A 19342-nucleotide genomic window follows, 5' to 3' on the forward strand; every position below is an offset into this window, starting at 1 on the left:
AAATACATAACAAAGGAGGATGTGGAGGAAGATCCACGCAATACCCTTTTGTTGTATAGTGTGTTGATTTTTTGGGAGACACCAAGTCTATTGACAGTGAAGAGGAACTGACATTTAAGATTAATTCTTTTATGATCAATATCTGGTATCTACTGCTTACATACCAGTGCTGGGCATGCCTCACTTGCTGATCAGCATAACCAGATGCAGTGCGCAGCAGAGATCACTATTACACCATAACTGAAGAAATGTATGCAATATGCTCACTGCATAGACAGACAACTCCATGCAAGTCAGTTGACAGTGGATCATAAAGCTGCACTATACAATTTTCAGGATGTTTAGGGCTTCCATCCAATAGCTCATTTCTAATAATGTAGTCTTATCTTGCTTTATGTTACCCTTTTGCAACATATTGCAATTCTTTACACTACATTGTTACTGCTGCACCCCATCCATTTCTCTGATGTTCTCGTGTCTCTTCATACTATACCCAGCCCACTTTTTGGATCAGTTCTGCAACAGGTATCTGGCCATTTGTCAAGAGGAATTTTTTTTTTCCTCCAGACCCTTAGCAATACTATTTATACAGTTATTGAAAAGGACTATCCCTATAACAAGTTATCCAATTCTTTTCTCTCTGCATTGTTATGATCTTTTTCCAGAATCCTGAACAATGGAGAGTGTAACAACACTTTCACTCACCAGTTCTACTTTCATTTCACAGAAAATTTTATCAGACTAAATAATGTTTGCAGAGCACAAATACTTCCTGATTCTGTTCAGACTTCCACTTTGTGTATTAATTCCTCAGCACCTTGTCTGGTATGCCAGCTAACTGCAGAACAGTACCTTTAGAGTGTTCTATCACCAGCTATTCCACTCTCAAGCCATCCATCAAACAAGGTATATGTTAGTTAGGGATAATTCTAGAACCCATATTGCTCTTCTTTTTCTTAATGCACTTACTCATTGGCTCTTGCACATTAACAAACCCTTGCATGTTAATAGTTTGCTTTTGTGGGTCTCAGATTGGTCACACATAGTGTCCTGTGACAGACTTAGGGAAAAAGTATCACAAGTCTGCCTTGATGTAAGCAATATGGACCTTCATGTTAAACTCAGCAAAACCACGTATATGTTGTTTGCCACCATACATACCTATCTTAGAATGTGTTTCTGTGTTCAGGTTGTACCTAGTTTCAAATGTTTAAGGTATGGTTAGTTCTATCACTGAATTTCTCAGTTCATATCCATAGGATGCTCACACTGTTCACCATATGTTAATAGCTTGCTATATGGCATTTAGTGCAGAGGATTAATGTTCAGAACTATTAATAATCTGCTTTCTGTAGTCCAGTCTATAGGAATTGAGTCCTTCCACCTACATTTACCTACTGTGTGACTCTGGACAAGTCACTTAACCAAGCACAGTGTCCAGTGGGTGTATCTGGTTAGCAAATGAATAATAATAAAAAAACTATATAATTCATTAAGCAAGGTAGACTCTTTGCACAGGTTTTGCAGTCCTACCTTAAATTAAGGCCTTCTTCTAATGCCTGTCACCTCTACAAAAAAACATGCAGTTGCTTCTTGTATTTGCCTAGTATCCTACAGGGAAAGCATCATTGTCCAATATTTTCTGTATCTGGTTTCTGTCTTATTCTCTTTCGGGCTAAATTCTAATAAGCATTCTGAATTAAATTATAACTCCATATTGTCCTCTAAAGATCCCTGTATAGGATACTCATGACAAAGCCATTAACTACAACTCTTAGCTTCAGAATTAAATGATCATCTTCCTCTATCATTTCCAAACATTCTAGTCAGCCCTTCTAAAATGTTTGACATTCTGGGGACCACACTTTGGAACTTATCTCATCCCCAGTAAAGAAAATGTCATCTTTATAAGCATTCAGGGTGAAACTCCAATCCTTGATTGAGAAGGAACCCACACACCTTTGGCCTGGTAATTTATTTTATTTTGGTGAGAGGGCTCAGGCAGCTGTGGAAATCCTCTATAACTTAAATTTAATGACTGTCTTATGTATATTTTATCATTTTATGTTTTGCTTGAAAGTTTTGCTCCATGCTGTTATCCTTTTGATGCTAAGGCGTTTTTTCTTTTTTAATAAATGTTGTTTGCAGTTATGTTTCTCATTTTACTGTAACTATATCATGACTAAAATTGAGCCCTAGTGGTCCTACATGTAAAATAACATCAACTGAACTATTATTGTGTGTAACCTGACAATCATCCAGTTTTTAAAGCAGAATATAACCCATGGAATCCATTCCTAAATTAACTTTTGTGTAGGAAATGTAAACTGACTACTATAAGGATAAAGGTCATTTTGTTGTTGACCTTTTCAGGAAAACTGCCTCTGTGAGACTACTAGACAAGCCAAGCTTCACAAAAATTAGAAATAAAAATGTTTTCTGTGATAGAATTCACCCCCACACCGCTCTTTGCAGGGGAAAACCATCTGCGTATTCCCATGTTGCAATAGATCCTGAGATCACTGACCCTTGGGAAAGGTGATAAACTGACCTTTGAGAAAGCTGGAGTTACACAAGCAGCCACATACAGACAGACTTCACAGACATAGTCTGGAACCAAATGTTCAGTCCAGAAATACATACTCAAAGTGGGAAAATCTGTGCCAATGCCAATCCAAGATAGCTAATCCACAAATAGGCACAGGATCACAAAGAATACCATTTCATAGTGAAATTCACAAACACAGCAACTACAATAAAATAGTGGCACACAATAGTATAGCTTTCGTCCATCCAGCATTTTCTCAAATGCTTGTTTTTGCATTTACTAACTGTTCAGTTCGCAGTCACATAGCAGTATCTGTGCATTATTAGTCTTATGAGAGAACAGCATCTACTGTCACAATGCATGTGTGACTTTAGTCAGTCAAAAGTTACAAAGACACATATACTAACAGAATTCCTAGGGAAAGCATTATATGTACATGTGTATTTAAATAGTATTGAAAGCTGTAACTTACATATGTAATACATATGAAATGCAGACCAAATGCATGTAATAAATATTTCAAAGTGTTTTGACATGTAAGTAGTTTCTTAAGTTTTGCAATATTTCCTTCCTGTCTCTAAAACAAAATAAATAAATTCAGTGCATAATCTGCTAACCAGGCATTACATCATTCTCTACCTCATCTCTAAAATGAAAGAAAGAAACTCAGTGCATCAACCTTTACACTGGTCCTAAAGTCAACCAAATTGTTATATTATTTGTTAACAATGTATATGTTAGTTAGGGATTATTCTAGACCCAGCAGATGCCAAAAGTCAGGTTTAGTGGTGAGATGCAGAGCAATTAAACACAAGAAACTTCTTACAGAATGGAATGCTGAACAGAATGAAACATAAACACGCTAAATACATTTGTCCCTTTACTTTCTAAACTCTAAAGTTTAACAGCATAGTACAGCAGTTTAAGGCTTTGCACTGTTACTAAGTATCTTCTTGCAGTCTTGGGTTTGATGCCCTTAATTTCCTCTTATAGGCCATGTGATTCTGAGCAGGTTACTTAACCAGAAGGGGCACCCAGACTGCCCATGTAGTGGAGTTATCCAGTTAGCAAGTTAAAAAAATACATCCACATTGTAATACTAAACCAAACAGTAATATTAAAACATCTCTATTTAGGTTTATATATTCAGAAAGATGAGCAAATTTTGGAGTAGACAATTTTTATACTGGCAAAAACTGATGCTGCCCAGTGATTTCAGAACTAACCTGCAGCCTCAATATATGTGCAATAAAAACTCAATGAAGCCAAACAATGAGTTTACCCAGTTACTGCTTATAGCCTTTGATCTGTTTCAGACCTGTTTCTCTCTCTCTTGATTTGCATTGCCAGCTCATGTATGTGGAATCTAGTGTTAATGCCATTGCACATCAGGCTGAGAAGAGACACTGAACTCCTAGGGAGGAAGCATTTGTGCATATTTTATCATGCATGCTTTCTTCTTAATTTCATTCCATTGGGTTCTGTGGTGGTTCCCATGTCATCTGATTGCTGCAGGAAGAAAATTAACAGAAAGGCATATGACAAAGCTGAAATACTGAGGCTGCCTCAAACTGAGTGATTTATTAAACACCTGTTGTCTAATTCCCATATCCCATAATCTCAAGAGCAATGCACTTTAGCATTTGTGCAAAAGGACTCACAATTTTATATGCTGGCATGAATAACAGCAGTATCTGCCAGACTGAAGAATCTGCATATACTGTGCATGATATACATGAGATTACCTCCTCCTAAGTACAATTCATCTTAAATACAAATTCAGATCTACATTAGGTTACTCAGTACCTGCACAGTAATAGTCATGTTTGGTGCAGGTATTTAATGATGAATTTGCAGTGACTACGATTCAATAATGCAATTAAATGTAATTAACAACACATGGTTACTATGCCTCTTTCAATGCACTTGCAAATACATAACACAGATGACATACGGCCCAATTAACTATAGACAATTGTGAATTCCTTTGAACTAACAAGAGAAACACACATAATGTACAAAACATAGCAGGTGGCATTAGGATTAAGCAGAGGTTTTGAAATAGGAAGAATGTGCCTACACTAAGCAGTACATTTTGGACTCTGTATGATGACATATCAATGGTCACATGCTGATCTGTAGGTGACTCTATGCTACTGATCAGTAGTATCTAACTAACTGATACCTCTTGTTGGCCATGTCCATAAGTGACACATGACAGTGGTAGGATACCCTACCACAGATAGGGCAGGAAACATTATCATGCTTAGATATTCCATGAGTCTGTCCAAACGAGGAGTATGCTGTCATTCCACCATAGCAAACAATTATATAATGACGTTGTGAGTCACTGGACATCATCCCAGAGACAACAGCTCTGTGCCTGCTGTCTACAAATGCATCAGCTAGCCACACTTAATCTACAGTATACTGTTCAATTTGGGTCACATGTGCTTTTACTGTGCAGATATTAATATTGTGTGCAGTTGTGTCTGAACACAGGAAAGGGGACAGCTGTCTGTTATTCCTTATATGTGTCTTCTTTCTATAACACTTGTATAGATGCACCACTCTCACAGAGCAACAGCTATGCAAAGGTACATAGTTCTTGTATTTTAAGTATATTCTATTGTGGTACCCATATCATACCTTGGACATTCTAGTTGAAGAGTATTTTCCCATTGTTATTGAACTGTGTATTGCGACATTAATGATTCGGTATTTTACTTTGCTCAGTGCTTGCAGTTTTGTGACTAGAACTAAGTTGCATCCCCTAGAACATTTAAGGAGTATTACTGCATTATCTAAGTTATATCCCTTAGAACATTCATGGTGTACTGCTGTATTATCTAACATTGCTTAACATGTTTATGGTGCATTACTGTGTTATATGACTGAGGTGCATCACTTAGGACATTTATGGTATATTAATGTATTATCTAAATCTGCTGTGTCCCTTAGGTCATTTAGAGTTTATTACTGCATTATATAACTCAGCCATGCCCCTTAGAACATTTACAGTGTATTACTGTATTATCTAACTTAGCTGTATGCCTTAGGATGTTTATGGTGTATTCTTGTATTATAGTTTCATAGGTTTATAGGCAAATACATGGCTAACTGCCCTTGAATGCCATATTAAGCCTATCCATTTACCCTCAAAGGTGAAAATTAAACTCTGTATCTTGTGTCTGTGAGGTAAATACCTTAACCATTATGCCAACCCCAGTCCCTTAGGACATTTATAGTGCATTACTGTATTATACAACTCAGCCATGTCCGGTAGGGAATTTATAAAGAAGTTATGCTCTTACCATAACGTTCCATCTGTGTTGTCAATCTTCATCTATTCTTGACTCTTGGGTAATCAGTTATGATCTTCGGAACCAGTTCAGCATTATACAGCTCACACCACCAAAAATCTTTTGAGCTAAGACTCTACCGACAATGCCTCTCTTAGTATTACCTCAGATTGAGTTTTCAGCCATATAGACAGCCAGAAGAATCATAACCAAATATGAAGAAGCCATTTCCAAGGTAAAACCTAACAAGGAACCCAGGATAAGTGTTCAATCCTCCAGGAATTCACAGGAGGGGGAAGGAGGGTGAGATGCCAAGAATAGATGAAGATCAACAACACAGATGGAACATTATGGTAAGAACATAACTTCTTTATCTGATGTTGTCAATCTTCATCTCTTCTTGACTCTTGGGACAGAGTCCCCAGCTACGTTAGATCCTGGGTGGCCCTATGGAAGGATATTCCTGAGAAACATAGAACCAAAGGAAGCTCTTCCCTTGGAGGCCAGATCTAATTTGTAATGAGTAATAAAGGTATGTGGAGTACTCCATCTTGCTACTGTGCATATCTCATTCATGTAAGACTTAGAATGGAAAACCACTGAAGTGGCCATTGATCTGGTGGAATGTGCTCTCACAGGCATAGGTAACTTGAGACTCTTTTTATTATATAAGTAAGTAATGCAGTCTCTTAGCCATTTTGACAATGTAACTTTGGAGACTGATTTCCCTAAGGATGGGCTGGAAAAGGATACAAACAATTGGTCTGATTTTCTAGATTCTTTAGTCCTTCTAAGATAGAAACATAATTGTCTGTGAACGTCTAGCAAATGTAAGCAATATCCACCTTTGTTGGTAAAATTAGGAAATAAAACAGGCAAGTCAATGGTTTGATTAATGTTGAATTCTGAGACCACCTTCGGATGAAAGGATGGATTGGTTCTGAGTAAAACTCTATCCTTATGGAAAACTAAATTATGAGGTTTTGAGCGTAAGGCCTGAATCTCAGAGACTCATCTTGCAGAGGTAATAGCTACGAGAAAAAGTGTGTTCCATGAAAGAAACTTTAAGTTGCATGTCACTGCTCGAGGAAGTACCAGAGACTGAAGAACAATAGTCAGATACCATGGGGGCAGAGGGTCTTTAAACGGTCTTTTTAAATGCAGGGTTCCTTTGAGGAACACTTTGCATATTCTATGTGACATTAGAGGAAGGTCCTCAAAACCATTATGGAAGTTAGAGGTGGCAGCTAATTGGACCTTAATCATGTAGGCGGAAGCCCCTTGATCAAAAAGAATGGCTAGAAATTCTAGAACTCTTTCCACAGGTGTGGAGAAAGGGTTGAGATTATTATCGTAAGCCCAGGTTGAAAATCTCTTCCACTTACTAAGGTAGAGTTTCTTGGTGGATGATCAATGGGAAGCCAGCAGAATTCTCCAAACTGGGGAAAGTAAATCATTATGCCCGGTGACAAATGGAATTGGAAGAACCATACTGTCAGCTTGAAATTTTGAAGGTTGGGATGCACTAGTCCCTGAGGGTGAGAAAGCAGGTCTGGAACTGGGTCCAGAATCCATGCAAGATGAACTAGATGAGGCCACAGGAAGGGGAACCAAATTTGTTGAGGCCAATAGGGTGCAATGAGGATCACTTTGCTTCTCAGCCTGGCTGCTTTCTTGAGAAAGAGAGGAATTAGAGGGAAGGAGGAGAAGCACAGTGGAGGCCCAGGGGTCAATCAAGGAGAATAGCATCTCTCGGTGACTCCCCCCTAGGGATGAATTACAGCAAAGTAGCTTCTGCACTTGTTGTTTTGGGGTGATTCAAATAGGTCACAGTAAGGCTGGCCCAGCGATGGAAAATCTTCCTTGCTATTCTGGGATTGAGAGACCAGTCATAAGGCAGTAAAATGCATCTGCTCAGTTTGTCCGCTATCACGTTTGAGCTGAGCTCCCTGGGAAGTGCATTGCTATCAAAAAGCTGTTGGAGGAAATTGCCCATTGCCACACTCTGAGGGCTCCTCTACACAGGGTTATGCCTTATCTGTTAATGTACCAGATCATAGAGATGGTGTCTGACTGAATTCCAGTGGTTCCTAGAGGGAGGACAGATTGAAAGTCTTGCAACGCTAATAGCACTGCCCCCAACTCCAGAACACTGACATGCAGATTGGCCCCTATCAGGGACCAAGTGCCTTGGACTGGTCTTCCCAGACAATGCCCCCCCCCCAATTTGGGAGGCGTCCGTGGTCACTATGGCTTTGGGTTGAGGAGGGACAAAGGGGCTGCCTAAAAGGATTTCTTTGGATTACATCCACCAGGACAGGTCTTTTTTGCAGCAACTGATGATAAGAATGGGGTAGGTCATTGGATGGGTTTGAATAGACCATTGTGATGCTTGAAGCCATTGTAGTAGCTGCATGTGGAATCTCACTAGCAGGGCTAGAGAGATGGTCACTGCCATGGCATCCAACGCTTGAAGGACTAGTAGCACTGGAGCTTTGTTACTGCAGAAAATAGCATGTACTTGGGATTTTCTCTTCTGTAATCTGTGCTGTGGAAGAGAGGCTACACAAGAGAGGGTGTTCAGATAAGCTCCTATGAATTCTAGATCTTGAGTGGAGCTTAGCTGAGATTTTGATTGATTGACTATGATGCCCAGGTGCATGAACAAATGCAGAATGAATTCTATTGCTTGAAGCAGTAGATGCCTGGTAGAAGCGGTGATGAGCCAGTCATCTAGATATGGAAACACCCAGAACCTGTGCAGTCTCAAGTGAGCTGTTACTTCTGCTATACATTTAGTGAACACCCTGGGGGCTGTGGTGAGGCCAAAGGGCAGCACTCTGAACTGAAAGTGACTAGCTTCTAGCCAAAAGTGGAGAAGCCTTCTGGAGCATTTGTCCATCTTTATGTGGTAATACGCATCTTGAAGGTCTATAGAGCACATCCAGTTGTTTTCCTCTAGAAAGGGAAGTATAGACTGAACAGTGACTATCCAGAATTTGGATTGTTGAAGAAATCTGTTCAAAGGCTGAGATCCAGAATTGGTCTCCAGTCCCCTGTCTTTTTTGGCAATAAAAAGAGCATTGAGTAAAATACAAATCCTATCTGGTCTGGTGGGACTTCTTGGATGACTCTTTTTTCTAGCAGCTTTTGGATTTCTAAGGCTGCTTGGTTCCTCTGATTGGAACAAAGAACGAAGGGAATAGAGTAACCTCTAGCAATAATTCTCTACACTCAAGCATCTGTGGTTATTTGTCGCCAGGATCTTCAATGCAGAGAAAATCTTACCCTGATTGCTTCCAGAGGTAAGCAGTAGGGGTGGCCAGAGAAAGAATCTTTGGAATCCTGATTCTGTGGGCTACATCTGCCTCGGGGTTGGCATCTATCCTTAGAGCTCCCCCCTCTGCCCCGAGGGGAGCCTCCACCACGTATGTTCTGGAAAGGCCCTTGGGACTTCCTGAACCACATCTTCCCACTCCTCTGATTCATAGAGTAGGATCGTTGGGAAGTAGAAAAACATCTGCCCACTGCAGAGAGGGTCTTCCCATCTTTCTCACACCTGGCTAGAGTTTCTTTGACTTTGGGGATGAAGAAAGAAGATCTGTCAAAGGGACCATTGATGAAGGAAGACTTGAATGGCTCCACAAACTCACACTGGTGCATCCAGGTGTGTTGTCTAACTGCAGCACCTGTACCGGTTGACCTGGTCACCCCTTCTGTTGCATGTGCAATGAGCCTCATGCACAAATTGGAAATAGACTTCAGAGTAGCTAACTAGGAGGCCACTTTTTCTTGGACCTCATCAGATACAGCTCCTGCTAGGGTGTCTGATAGCTCCTTGATCAGACCCCTCTGGAGCCTAGTGAAATGTGTCATAAAATTCAAGGACATTAAGGTGAAGGTTGATGATGCATAAACCTGCTTTCCAAATCTGTCCATTGCCCTAGACTCTCAGTTTGGGGGATGAACAGAGGAACTTTCCTCGGCTAGTTCCTTTTTGGTGACCACTGCCACCACCATGATATCTACTGATAAACCTTTTGCCCAATGCTGGTGGTCCTCAGGATCAGACAGTATCTTATCTGGTCTCCCAGAAATTGGTTCAATGGAGTCAGAAGCCTTCCAAGCCTGCCGAGCAATCAACTTAATAAGACCATCAGTGGGAGGGGTCCCCAGTAAGTAGATGGGAGAGAATCGAAGGCTTGCAAGTACACAGACTCCTTGGAGTTAGGGTCTTTAGGCTTCCAGTTACCCCTCTATTTAAAGATCTCTAGAATGTCTCCAAAAGAGATGTGTTCCGGGGCTGACCAGGGGAAACCCTCCCTGTCATTGAAATCTGTGTCCTCAGTGTCAGACTCTTCAGGAGAGTCCAGGTGTTTCCTCTTATGCATTTTCTCCAAGAAGGCTCTTCAGTGGGAATGCCTGAGGAAGACTCAGAAGAAGAGAGACCCTTTGCTGGGATCTCTTGCAGCCTTGGAACATGCTGTTTGGGCATGGATGTTGGTGGAATCTCCCAGTAAGAAGGGGTCAGAGGATGAAACTCTGGCACAGCAGGAGCCACCTGACAGCCTGTGGTTGCCAATGCTCTCTCCATTGCCTGAAAGGCAGGCCCCCCTGAAAAGGGATGGGAGCCCAGAACCGAGAGATACAAACTCAGAACTGAGGTCCTACCCTGTTCCAAGAGACCTGTCCCCCAAAGCACGAGCTGAAGAAGGGCCCCCAGCTGCCAGAGTTCCAAGAGGTAAGGGCAACTTTGAATAAAAAACAGGAGCCAGCTCAAACCCCTCGGACCCAATAGTGGAGCCACAATCTCGGGAGTCCACTGGTTCTGGCGGAACTGACTCTGGAACCATAGACAAAAGAGCTGTTGGTGCCGGGACAACCGGAGCCTGAGTGGTCAGAGTTGGGAGCTCTACGGCCTCTGAGGAGGTCAGAGGAGGAAGAACTGGTGGAGTCCTGTGAGAAAACATCCCTGTTCTATGTAGGAGAGGGGGTTGGGAGGAGGCAGAAAGACCCCTAGCCACTAGCTGATCCACCAACCTCACTACATATACTTCATGGAGACTCTTGGAGGAATGAATAGACAATCCAGAGGGGGAGTCTGGCCTTTCCACAAAGGCACTAGGAAACTGACCATAGAAAGTGTCAATGGAAGGGGCATACCTTGTCCTGGGTATATACAGAGGTTCACTTTTTGGTGCTGAATGACTGGATAAGACCTGCAGTGGTGCCAGAGGGAATGACGGCACTGAGTGGGAAGCTGAAGGAGTCCATGCTGATGCCAATGCCAGTGCTGTTTCTGCACCGAAGAGGCTGGTGGCAAGGAGGAACACCATTCTGAGAGCTTTGGAACCTTAGCTTTCAGTTCCAAGGAGGAACCAAAGAGGGCTTATCTTTTTTTGCTATTAGTGCCGATGGAGAAGTCTATTAGTGTTGATGGAGAAGTTGGTACCAACAGACTAGTCCTGGAACCAAAGGCCTTTGGAATGATATTGGTCTTGGATAAGGCTTCTTCAAAGGGGGGTCTTAATAAGCCTTTTAAGAATTAGTTTGCTTCAATGATCTACCAAGGCCCAAGTACTAACGGCCATGACAAATGGAGCACTTCAGGTCTAAATGTGGAGCACCTAAACAATAAACATTGATTTATGGTGTAGTACTGTATAATATCAGCTGTTTCCTTTAGCTCATTTACAGTGTATTACTGCATAATTTAATGGAGGTGTGTTCCTTAGGATATTCACAGTGTGTTACTGTATTAAATAACTCAGCTGGGTCCCTTAGAACATTTATGGTCTAGTACTGTATAATATAACTCAGCTGTGCCCATTAGGACATTTACTGTATTACACAAGGACTCATCTGAGTCATTTAGGGCAGTTATGGTGCTTTGTTTTATTATATGCTATTACCTAAATTTTTATTGTTACTAAATTTTTCATAACTTGGAGCTTTTCTCCCCGGGCCTCCGCTGTAAATGGATATATATCCAGTCGGACTTTTCCCGGTTAACAAATGTAAAATAAAAAAAATAAATAAAAATAAATAAAATAAAATATATAACACAGTTGGTGTTCCTTAGGACATGTACAGTGCATTACTTTATTATCTAACAGAGGTATGTCCCTTAGGGGATTTATGGTATATTACTGTATAATGTAACTCAGCTGTGTTCTTTAGGACATTTCTGGTATATTACTGTAGTACAAAACTCAGCTGAGTCCTTTAGGGCAGTTATGGTGTTTTACTGTATTATGTAACACAGCTGTGCCCCTTAGGACACTTAAGTGCATTACTGCATTATCTAATGGAGGTGTTTTCCTTAGGAGATTTATGGTGTAGTACTGTATAATATAACACAGTTGTATCCCGTAGGATGGTATATCACATTATAAAACTCAGCTGTTTCTTTTAGCTCATTTATGGTGTATATTATCTATAGGAGGTGTGTCCCTTAGGATATTCACAGTGTATTACTGTATTAAATAACTCAGCTTTGTCCCTTAAGGACAACAATGGGATTCTATTATTAAATGCTCAACTTCTCTGTCCTTTTTCTCCCTCTTTACTGCCCCTGCTATGAATAAACAACAATGTAGCATTTCAAATATTTTAAATTGACTGTTTCTCAACACTATAGTTAGAAAGTCCTTCTATGTGGCACATCATATTACCAAGGATTTTGCATCCAGGAAGAAAGAGGTCATCATATCTCTCTACTCTTCCCTCATTAGACCAGTCATCGAGTATAATGCCCCATTTGGCATGTACCTCACTAGACACCTGCAACAAATGGAGAGGTCACAAAAGTACCTCACGAAGAGGATCCTAGGCCTTAAATACATGTCCTACATGGACAGACTAAAAAAACTCCAGCTAACCCCGTCTCTTATTGTCTACTAAGAGGCGATCTTTGCTTGACTAACAAAGCCATTTCTGACTCAGCTCTGTTAGAAATGCTACATCTAAAGAGATCCCAATCCCTCCACACCACATGCTCCAGAGACCTCAATCTCATTACCACAATCAACAGAACATGCTAACCCAGAGACTGCCCATGCTCTGGAATAGACTTCCCATACATGTCAAGCAGAGCACCTCACTAGCCCTCTTCAAGAGAAATCTTGATAAGTTGATGGGAAATAGAAAGTTCACCCTGGGGATCACTCCAGTGGCTCTACTTGATAGATTGATGGGCAGCACAATGCCAGGGCACTTCTATGGGCTAGGCTTATAAAGGCTCCAGAGCCATTAGCATAGGACACACTTATGAAACATATAGAACAATAGAAGTTTCTTTAAGTAGCATGCATGAGGTGGGATGGGTGACAGCTACATTTTAATGCCTACATATGCATAAGACCTAATAGAAAGCACACATTATGAATCAGGAGAAACACAGAGTTAGAAGACAGAGCAGAAAGAAAATAGAGGTGTCATACAGGAGTAGGAAGTAGAAAAACTGGAGACCTGAAGGAGGAGTGAAGAGAAAAATCTCATTTAACAATAGTCCAGAGGGAGGGTGGCCTACTGGTTAAGGTGTTTGCCTTACAAACACAAGGTGCAGGGTTTGAGTCTCACAAGGGATAATTGACTAGGCTTACAATGGCTCGCAAGGGCAGTTAGCCTAGTACTAACCTATGAAGTAGAACAGTACCTTACTGTACTGTACTGTAGTAGTATCACTTTCAAAAAACTTTTCTCCCACCCTGAAAAAGTTTGCTATAGTCTCCAATTCATTGATGTCATCAAGGCCACTGAATACAGGCAGTTTTCTGGCCAATTCCCTCCCCAAACTGACATCACCATGACAGTTGTAAAAACTCACCCATGCTGTGATGTCACAGCTCCCTGGTACTTCCCCTACCCATACAGAAAGTAAAGGCTAGAAACAGTACACGAGTCAAATCTCCTGCTGTGAGCTGTCAATCATAGCAGGTAACAGCTCAAATTACCCTTAGCACTTTGACAGCTAGGGAAGTTAGGTGTGAAGGGGGATGGGAGATGAGTCAAAATAGTTCAATTCAGGCTTTAAAAAAGACTGCAATTTAGCCATTTTAAAAAGAAGCAGCAGTAAAAAGCCATTTGAAAGTCTGTTCTGTGGCATTTACACAGTTGTGTTTTAAGTAGTCACTGAATGGCATGGAATGTTACTTATAACTAAATGACTGAAAGACAGCAGTGCATGCATGTGAAATCAATGCAGTGACAGGTGCTTTAGCAAGAAAGAGGCCTGCGTGATGTAATTTTTTACAGACAAGCACTGCATTTTGGGATACTTAGAGTCAGACTAAATAGTTAGAATTACTTCAAGATGAGAAACCCTATGTGGACTGAGAAATTATATATAAAAATATTTAAAAAACTGTAAATAGTCCCAGAGTGGTGTTAAAATGTGGGAAATACGATAAAATAACTTGCGGTGGTGGTGCTGAGGTAGCGTTGTTGTCTCACAGTAAGACACTGTCCGGTTCAACTCTCAGCTAGAGCGTCTTCAGCATGGAGACATGCATGAATGGGTGTACCTTCGTTGAAGGTTGTGCATCAGGGCTGGCAACTCGGTACGTAAAAATCAACTGCCAATCATTAGCGGACCGGAGTTCCGCTGTGGTGACCCCTAACCAGGAAAAGCTGAAAGACACAACAACAACCAAACCATGATAAAATATGGTAAAATCCAATACCACTTCCTTGCAAGCTATAGGTCCCCCTCTATGACCCAGGAAACCTATACCATGTATTTAAACTTATTAGAAACACTAACCATCTAAACCAACACCATATTCATGGCTGACTTTAGTTACCCCACTATTAACTAGGAATCCTATATGACACCAAACATGCATGCACAGAAAGTCCTGGATTTTGTAAACAGAAACACCCTGGACCAGATAGTTAATACACCAACCAGGGGTGCAACTATACTGGATCTGATCCTCACTAATATGGGAGACTGCTGCACATCCCCTACTGTAATGCCTTCCCTGGTAAGGTCAGACCACAAAATGGTCTCCTTTGAAGTAAAAATAAAACCTGGACCCCCAGCTAAACCTGGAATATTCAGAAATTATTCTTAGGCTAACCTCCTGATATTAAGTGAGAACCTGGCAAGATTTCAAGCCCCCCCATAAACTCTGAGAACACTTCTGCCTATGCAGAACTGTTCAGAGAAACCATGTACAAGCATGTTAATAGCTGCATAGAGACAGCTGTACCCACCAGGAAGAAGTACAGAACTAACTCAAAAAACAAGCTACCCTGGTGAAATCACAAAATGAATCATCTATATAACAGGAGGAAGAAAATTATGGCAAAAATTAGGAGGTGCAGCACCCAGCAGGATAAAAGCACTCTCATCAATCTAAACAAACAACTCAGAGGACAAATAAAGTCTACCAAAGCCAAATTTGAGGTATGATTGGCCTCCCAGGCCAAGGACAACCAAGCATTCTTTAACGATGTCCGCAACCTCCCAGGCAATACACAATTGTGTGCACAGCTCATTGTAAATGGAACCACCTATACTGAGCCAGAAGATATAGCAAACCTCCTGGCTAATAAATTCAGCTCCAACTTTAGTCTTCTCTCCCCCTCAACCTTCCCTCAGGAAATATCATCAAATATAACTCCCCCCTACTATCACTAGGGAACAGGTCCTTAATGCACTCTCTAAGACCAAAAACACTGCAACAATGCCCAGACAATATCCTAGGATGCCTTCTAAATAGCATGAAACATGACATATCAGAGCCTCTGGAATTACTATTTAAATGTAGCCTCAAAACAGACTTCGTGCCTCATGAATGGAGAAAGGCAACAGTCATCCCTATGCACAAAGGTGAGCCATCTACAGACCCCAGAAACTACAGACCCATAAGTCTCGCTAGTCTTGTATGTAAAGCCATGGAAAGAATTATAATGGAGATGATCAACAGAGATATAGTAAACCTCCAGACTCTGGACCCAACCCAGTTTGGTTTCAAGGGCAGATCATGCCTACTCAACCTGGTGGACATCTTTGAGAAGGTCACCAAAGCAATGGATGAGGGCAAAATTGTTCACACTGCCTACCTTGACCTGGCCAAGACATTTGACACAATACTCCACTCGGGCATTGTTGACAAACTCAAGAGGTTAGGTACAAACCTGTATGTCACCCGGTGGATAGCCAGCTGGCTCACAGACAGGACCCAGGAAGTTAGAATTGGGGAATCCAATTCTACAAAGAGGCCAGTCACAAGTGGAGTCCCTCAGGGATCAGTCTTTGGACCGCTCCTTTTTGGCATTTACTTCTCAGAAGTCAAGGCCAGTGTCAGTGGTCTCTGGCTGACTAAATTTGCAGATGATTGCAAATTAGGAGCTGTCATTGAGTCTCATACTGACACAAATGTCCTACAGGAGGGGCTGACACAGACAAACAACTGGTGTCAGAACCATGGACTAAAACTAAATGCCAAGAAATGCATAATAGTATCCTTTGGGAAGTCATCCATCCCTGCGGTAACTATCATAGTGACAACACACGCCTTAGAGTTGACCCAGTAGTCAGGGACTTAGGAACACACATAGATAGTGATCATCACGTGTCTACAGTGGTGAGGAAATCATTCTATGTTGCACAGCTTATAAACAAAGATATGGTATTTAAGTCCAAGAAAGACATTGTTCCACTGTATTCCGCATTCATCAAACCTATCACTGAGTACAATGCCCCCTTTGGTATGTACCTAACCAGGCATATGCAACCATTGGAAAGTCCACAGAGGTTCCTCACTAAATGAATACAGGGCATTAGTAATATGTCCTATGCAGACCACCTCAAGGCCCTATCCCTGCATTCTGTCTCCTACAGGCTTTTGAAGGGAGATTTATGCCTGGCATACAGGGCATAGTCAGACTCCATTCTGAGAGACCTCCTGCATATCCACAAAACAAACAGCACCAGAATTACCCATTCTAAAGACTTAAACTTTGCCCCTGATATAAATAGGACCTGCTGGAGAGATAGTTATGTATCCCAGGGACTACCCCATCTATGGACAGGATCCCTGACCCAATTCAAGTGCAACTTCAACAATTGGATGGGAAATCGGAAATTCATCCCTGGCTTGGCACGTATGTTTCTAATGGACACAGGTAACCTGTAAATGGTTCATCTCCCAGGCCCATGCTTACACTTATCAAGGGTAGCACAACTTCTCAGAGATTTGGGATGCATGGCTAGGCTTAAAAAGGCCCTTGTGGTCATTAGCCTAGTAAACACCTATGAAACAAATATGTTTTTTGAGTCTGTGGGTGCAGTTCTCCATTAAGACATTTAACGTACATTACTGCATTATCGTACCAAGGTGTGCCCCTTAGGTCATTTACAGTGTATTACTGTATTATTTAATTCTTAAAAATTACAGGAATCTTGACAAACACGTAAAACACGAACTCTGGAACCAAGCAGGACAAGTAATAACGCTCTTTATTTCATGAATCACGTTTTCGCTCCCACACTGTAGAAGCTTCATCAGTTAATACAAAAAAATTCATTAACATTTGTTGTTTATATATGTTACAGCCATGATGTCATTTCCTTTTTATTTTATTTTAAAACAACAAGACTAAATTAAAAAATATTATGTACTGGAAGACATCATCACATCTAAAAGTGACACTTCATGCTATACTTGATAGCTCCATCATCGCACATTTGTAGTATATTATTACTGCCAAATTTATGATTTAATATAATAATAATATAAAATAATAAATATATATAAAATATATATTTTATATATAATAAATATATATAAAATATATATATATAAATAATAAATATATAAAATAATAAAAAGGAAATGACATCATGGCTGTAACATATATAAACAACAAATGTTAATGAATTTTTTTGTATTAACTGATGAAGCTTCTACAGTGTGGGAGCGAAAACGTGATTCATGAAATAAAGAGCGTTATTACTTGTCCTGCTTGGTTCCAGAGTTCGTGTATTATTTAATTCAGATATATTCCTTAGAACATTTATGGTGTGTTACTGTATTATCTAACTGTGGTGTTTCCCTTAGGACATTTGCAGTCTATTACTGTGTTATATAACTCAGGTGCATCCCTTTGGTTTAGAACATTTAGGGTGTGTTACTGTACTATCTAATGAAGGTGTTTCTCTAAAACTTTTACAGTGGATTCCTAGATTATATAACTCTGGTGCATCCCACAGGACATTTATGGTATGTTACTGCATTATCTAATGGAGGTGTTTCCCTTAAGACATATGCAGTGTATTAGTGTATTACTGTATTACATAAGTCAGGTGCATCTCTTAAAACATTTATGGTGTATTACTGTATTAAATAACTTAGTTGTATTCCTTAGGACATTTACAGTATATTACTGTATTATTTAACTGAGGTGTGCCTTAGGAGTTCTCAGTGTATTCCTGTATTACTGTATCATATAACTTTGTTGCATCCCTTAGGACATTTAGGTTCATAGGTAGGTACTAGGCTATCTGCCTAAGAGCATTTATAAGCCTAGCCAGAGTGTGTCAGCTTTCGCTGCCCCATTGATTAATTAACTGAGCCTCTGTCAAGAAGAGCCAATGAAGTGATCCCAGGGGTGTATTTTCTGTTACCCATCCACTTGTCAAGGTTTTTCTTAAAGGATGTTAGTGAGGTACTCTGCCTGAGTGGCTCGCAGTGACTTGGATTTCTTTAGGTGGGGCATGTCCATCAATTCTGAGTTGAACATGGCTTTGTAAGTCAGGCAGAGATCACCTCTGAGTAAGCAATATACGATTGAGTACAGCTGGAGTTTTTCCAGTCGGGCTGCATAGGACATATGTTTGAGGCCAGTAATCCTCTTGGTGAGGTACTTTTGTGGTCTTTCCAGCTGTTGGAAGTGTCTTGTGAGGTACATCCCAAATGGGGCATTGTACTCTATGATGGGTCTCATGAGTGACGAGTAGAAGGGCACTATAACCTCTTTATTTCTAGATGTGAACCCTTTAGTAATTAGATGGGCTACATAGAAGGATTTCCTAACTACTTTGGCAATATGATTATCAAAGGAGAGATTACTATCTACTTGGGTCCCCAGATCTCTTATTACCTCTTCTGTATTAAGGGCTGCCACCTATGTGGTAACTCATGGGTGTTTTGTTTTTCCCAAATGGGTTGACTATGCATTTTTTGGCATTTAGCTTGAGACCATGACTTTGACACCAGGTGTCCTTCTCAGTAAGGCCCTTTTGGAGAATGTCCGTTTCAGCCGGAGAGATAATTATGGCTCTCAGTTTGCAGTCATCTGCGAACTTGGTTAGCCATAGTCCTCCTGTGTTTGCCTGTATTTCTGAAAAGTATATGCCAAACACTAAGGGTCCCAGGACCAAGCCTTGTGGGACACCACTTGTGACTGGTTTAGAGTCGGAACTGGAGCCCACTATTCTTACCTTGTGAGTTCTGTCTGTAAGCCAGTTGGCAACCCATCT

Source organism: Protopterus annectens, chromosome 14.part0, assembly GCF_019279795.1.
Source record: "Protopterus annectens isolate FY-2018-M chromosome 14.part0, PAN1.0, whole genome shotgun sequence".
In the NCBI taxonomy this organism is placed as follows: domain Eukaryota; kingdom Metazoa; phylum Chordata; order Ceratodontiformes; family Protopteridae; genus Protopterus; species Protopterus annectens.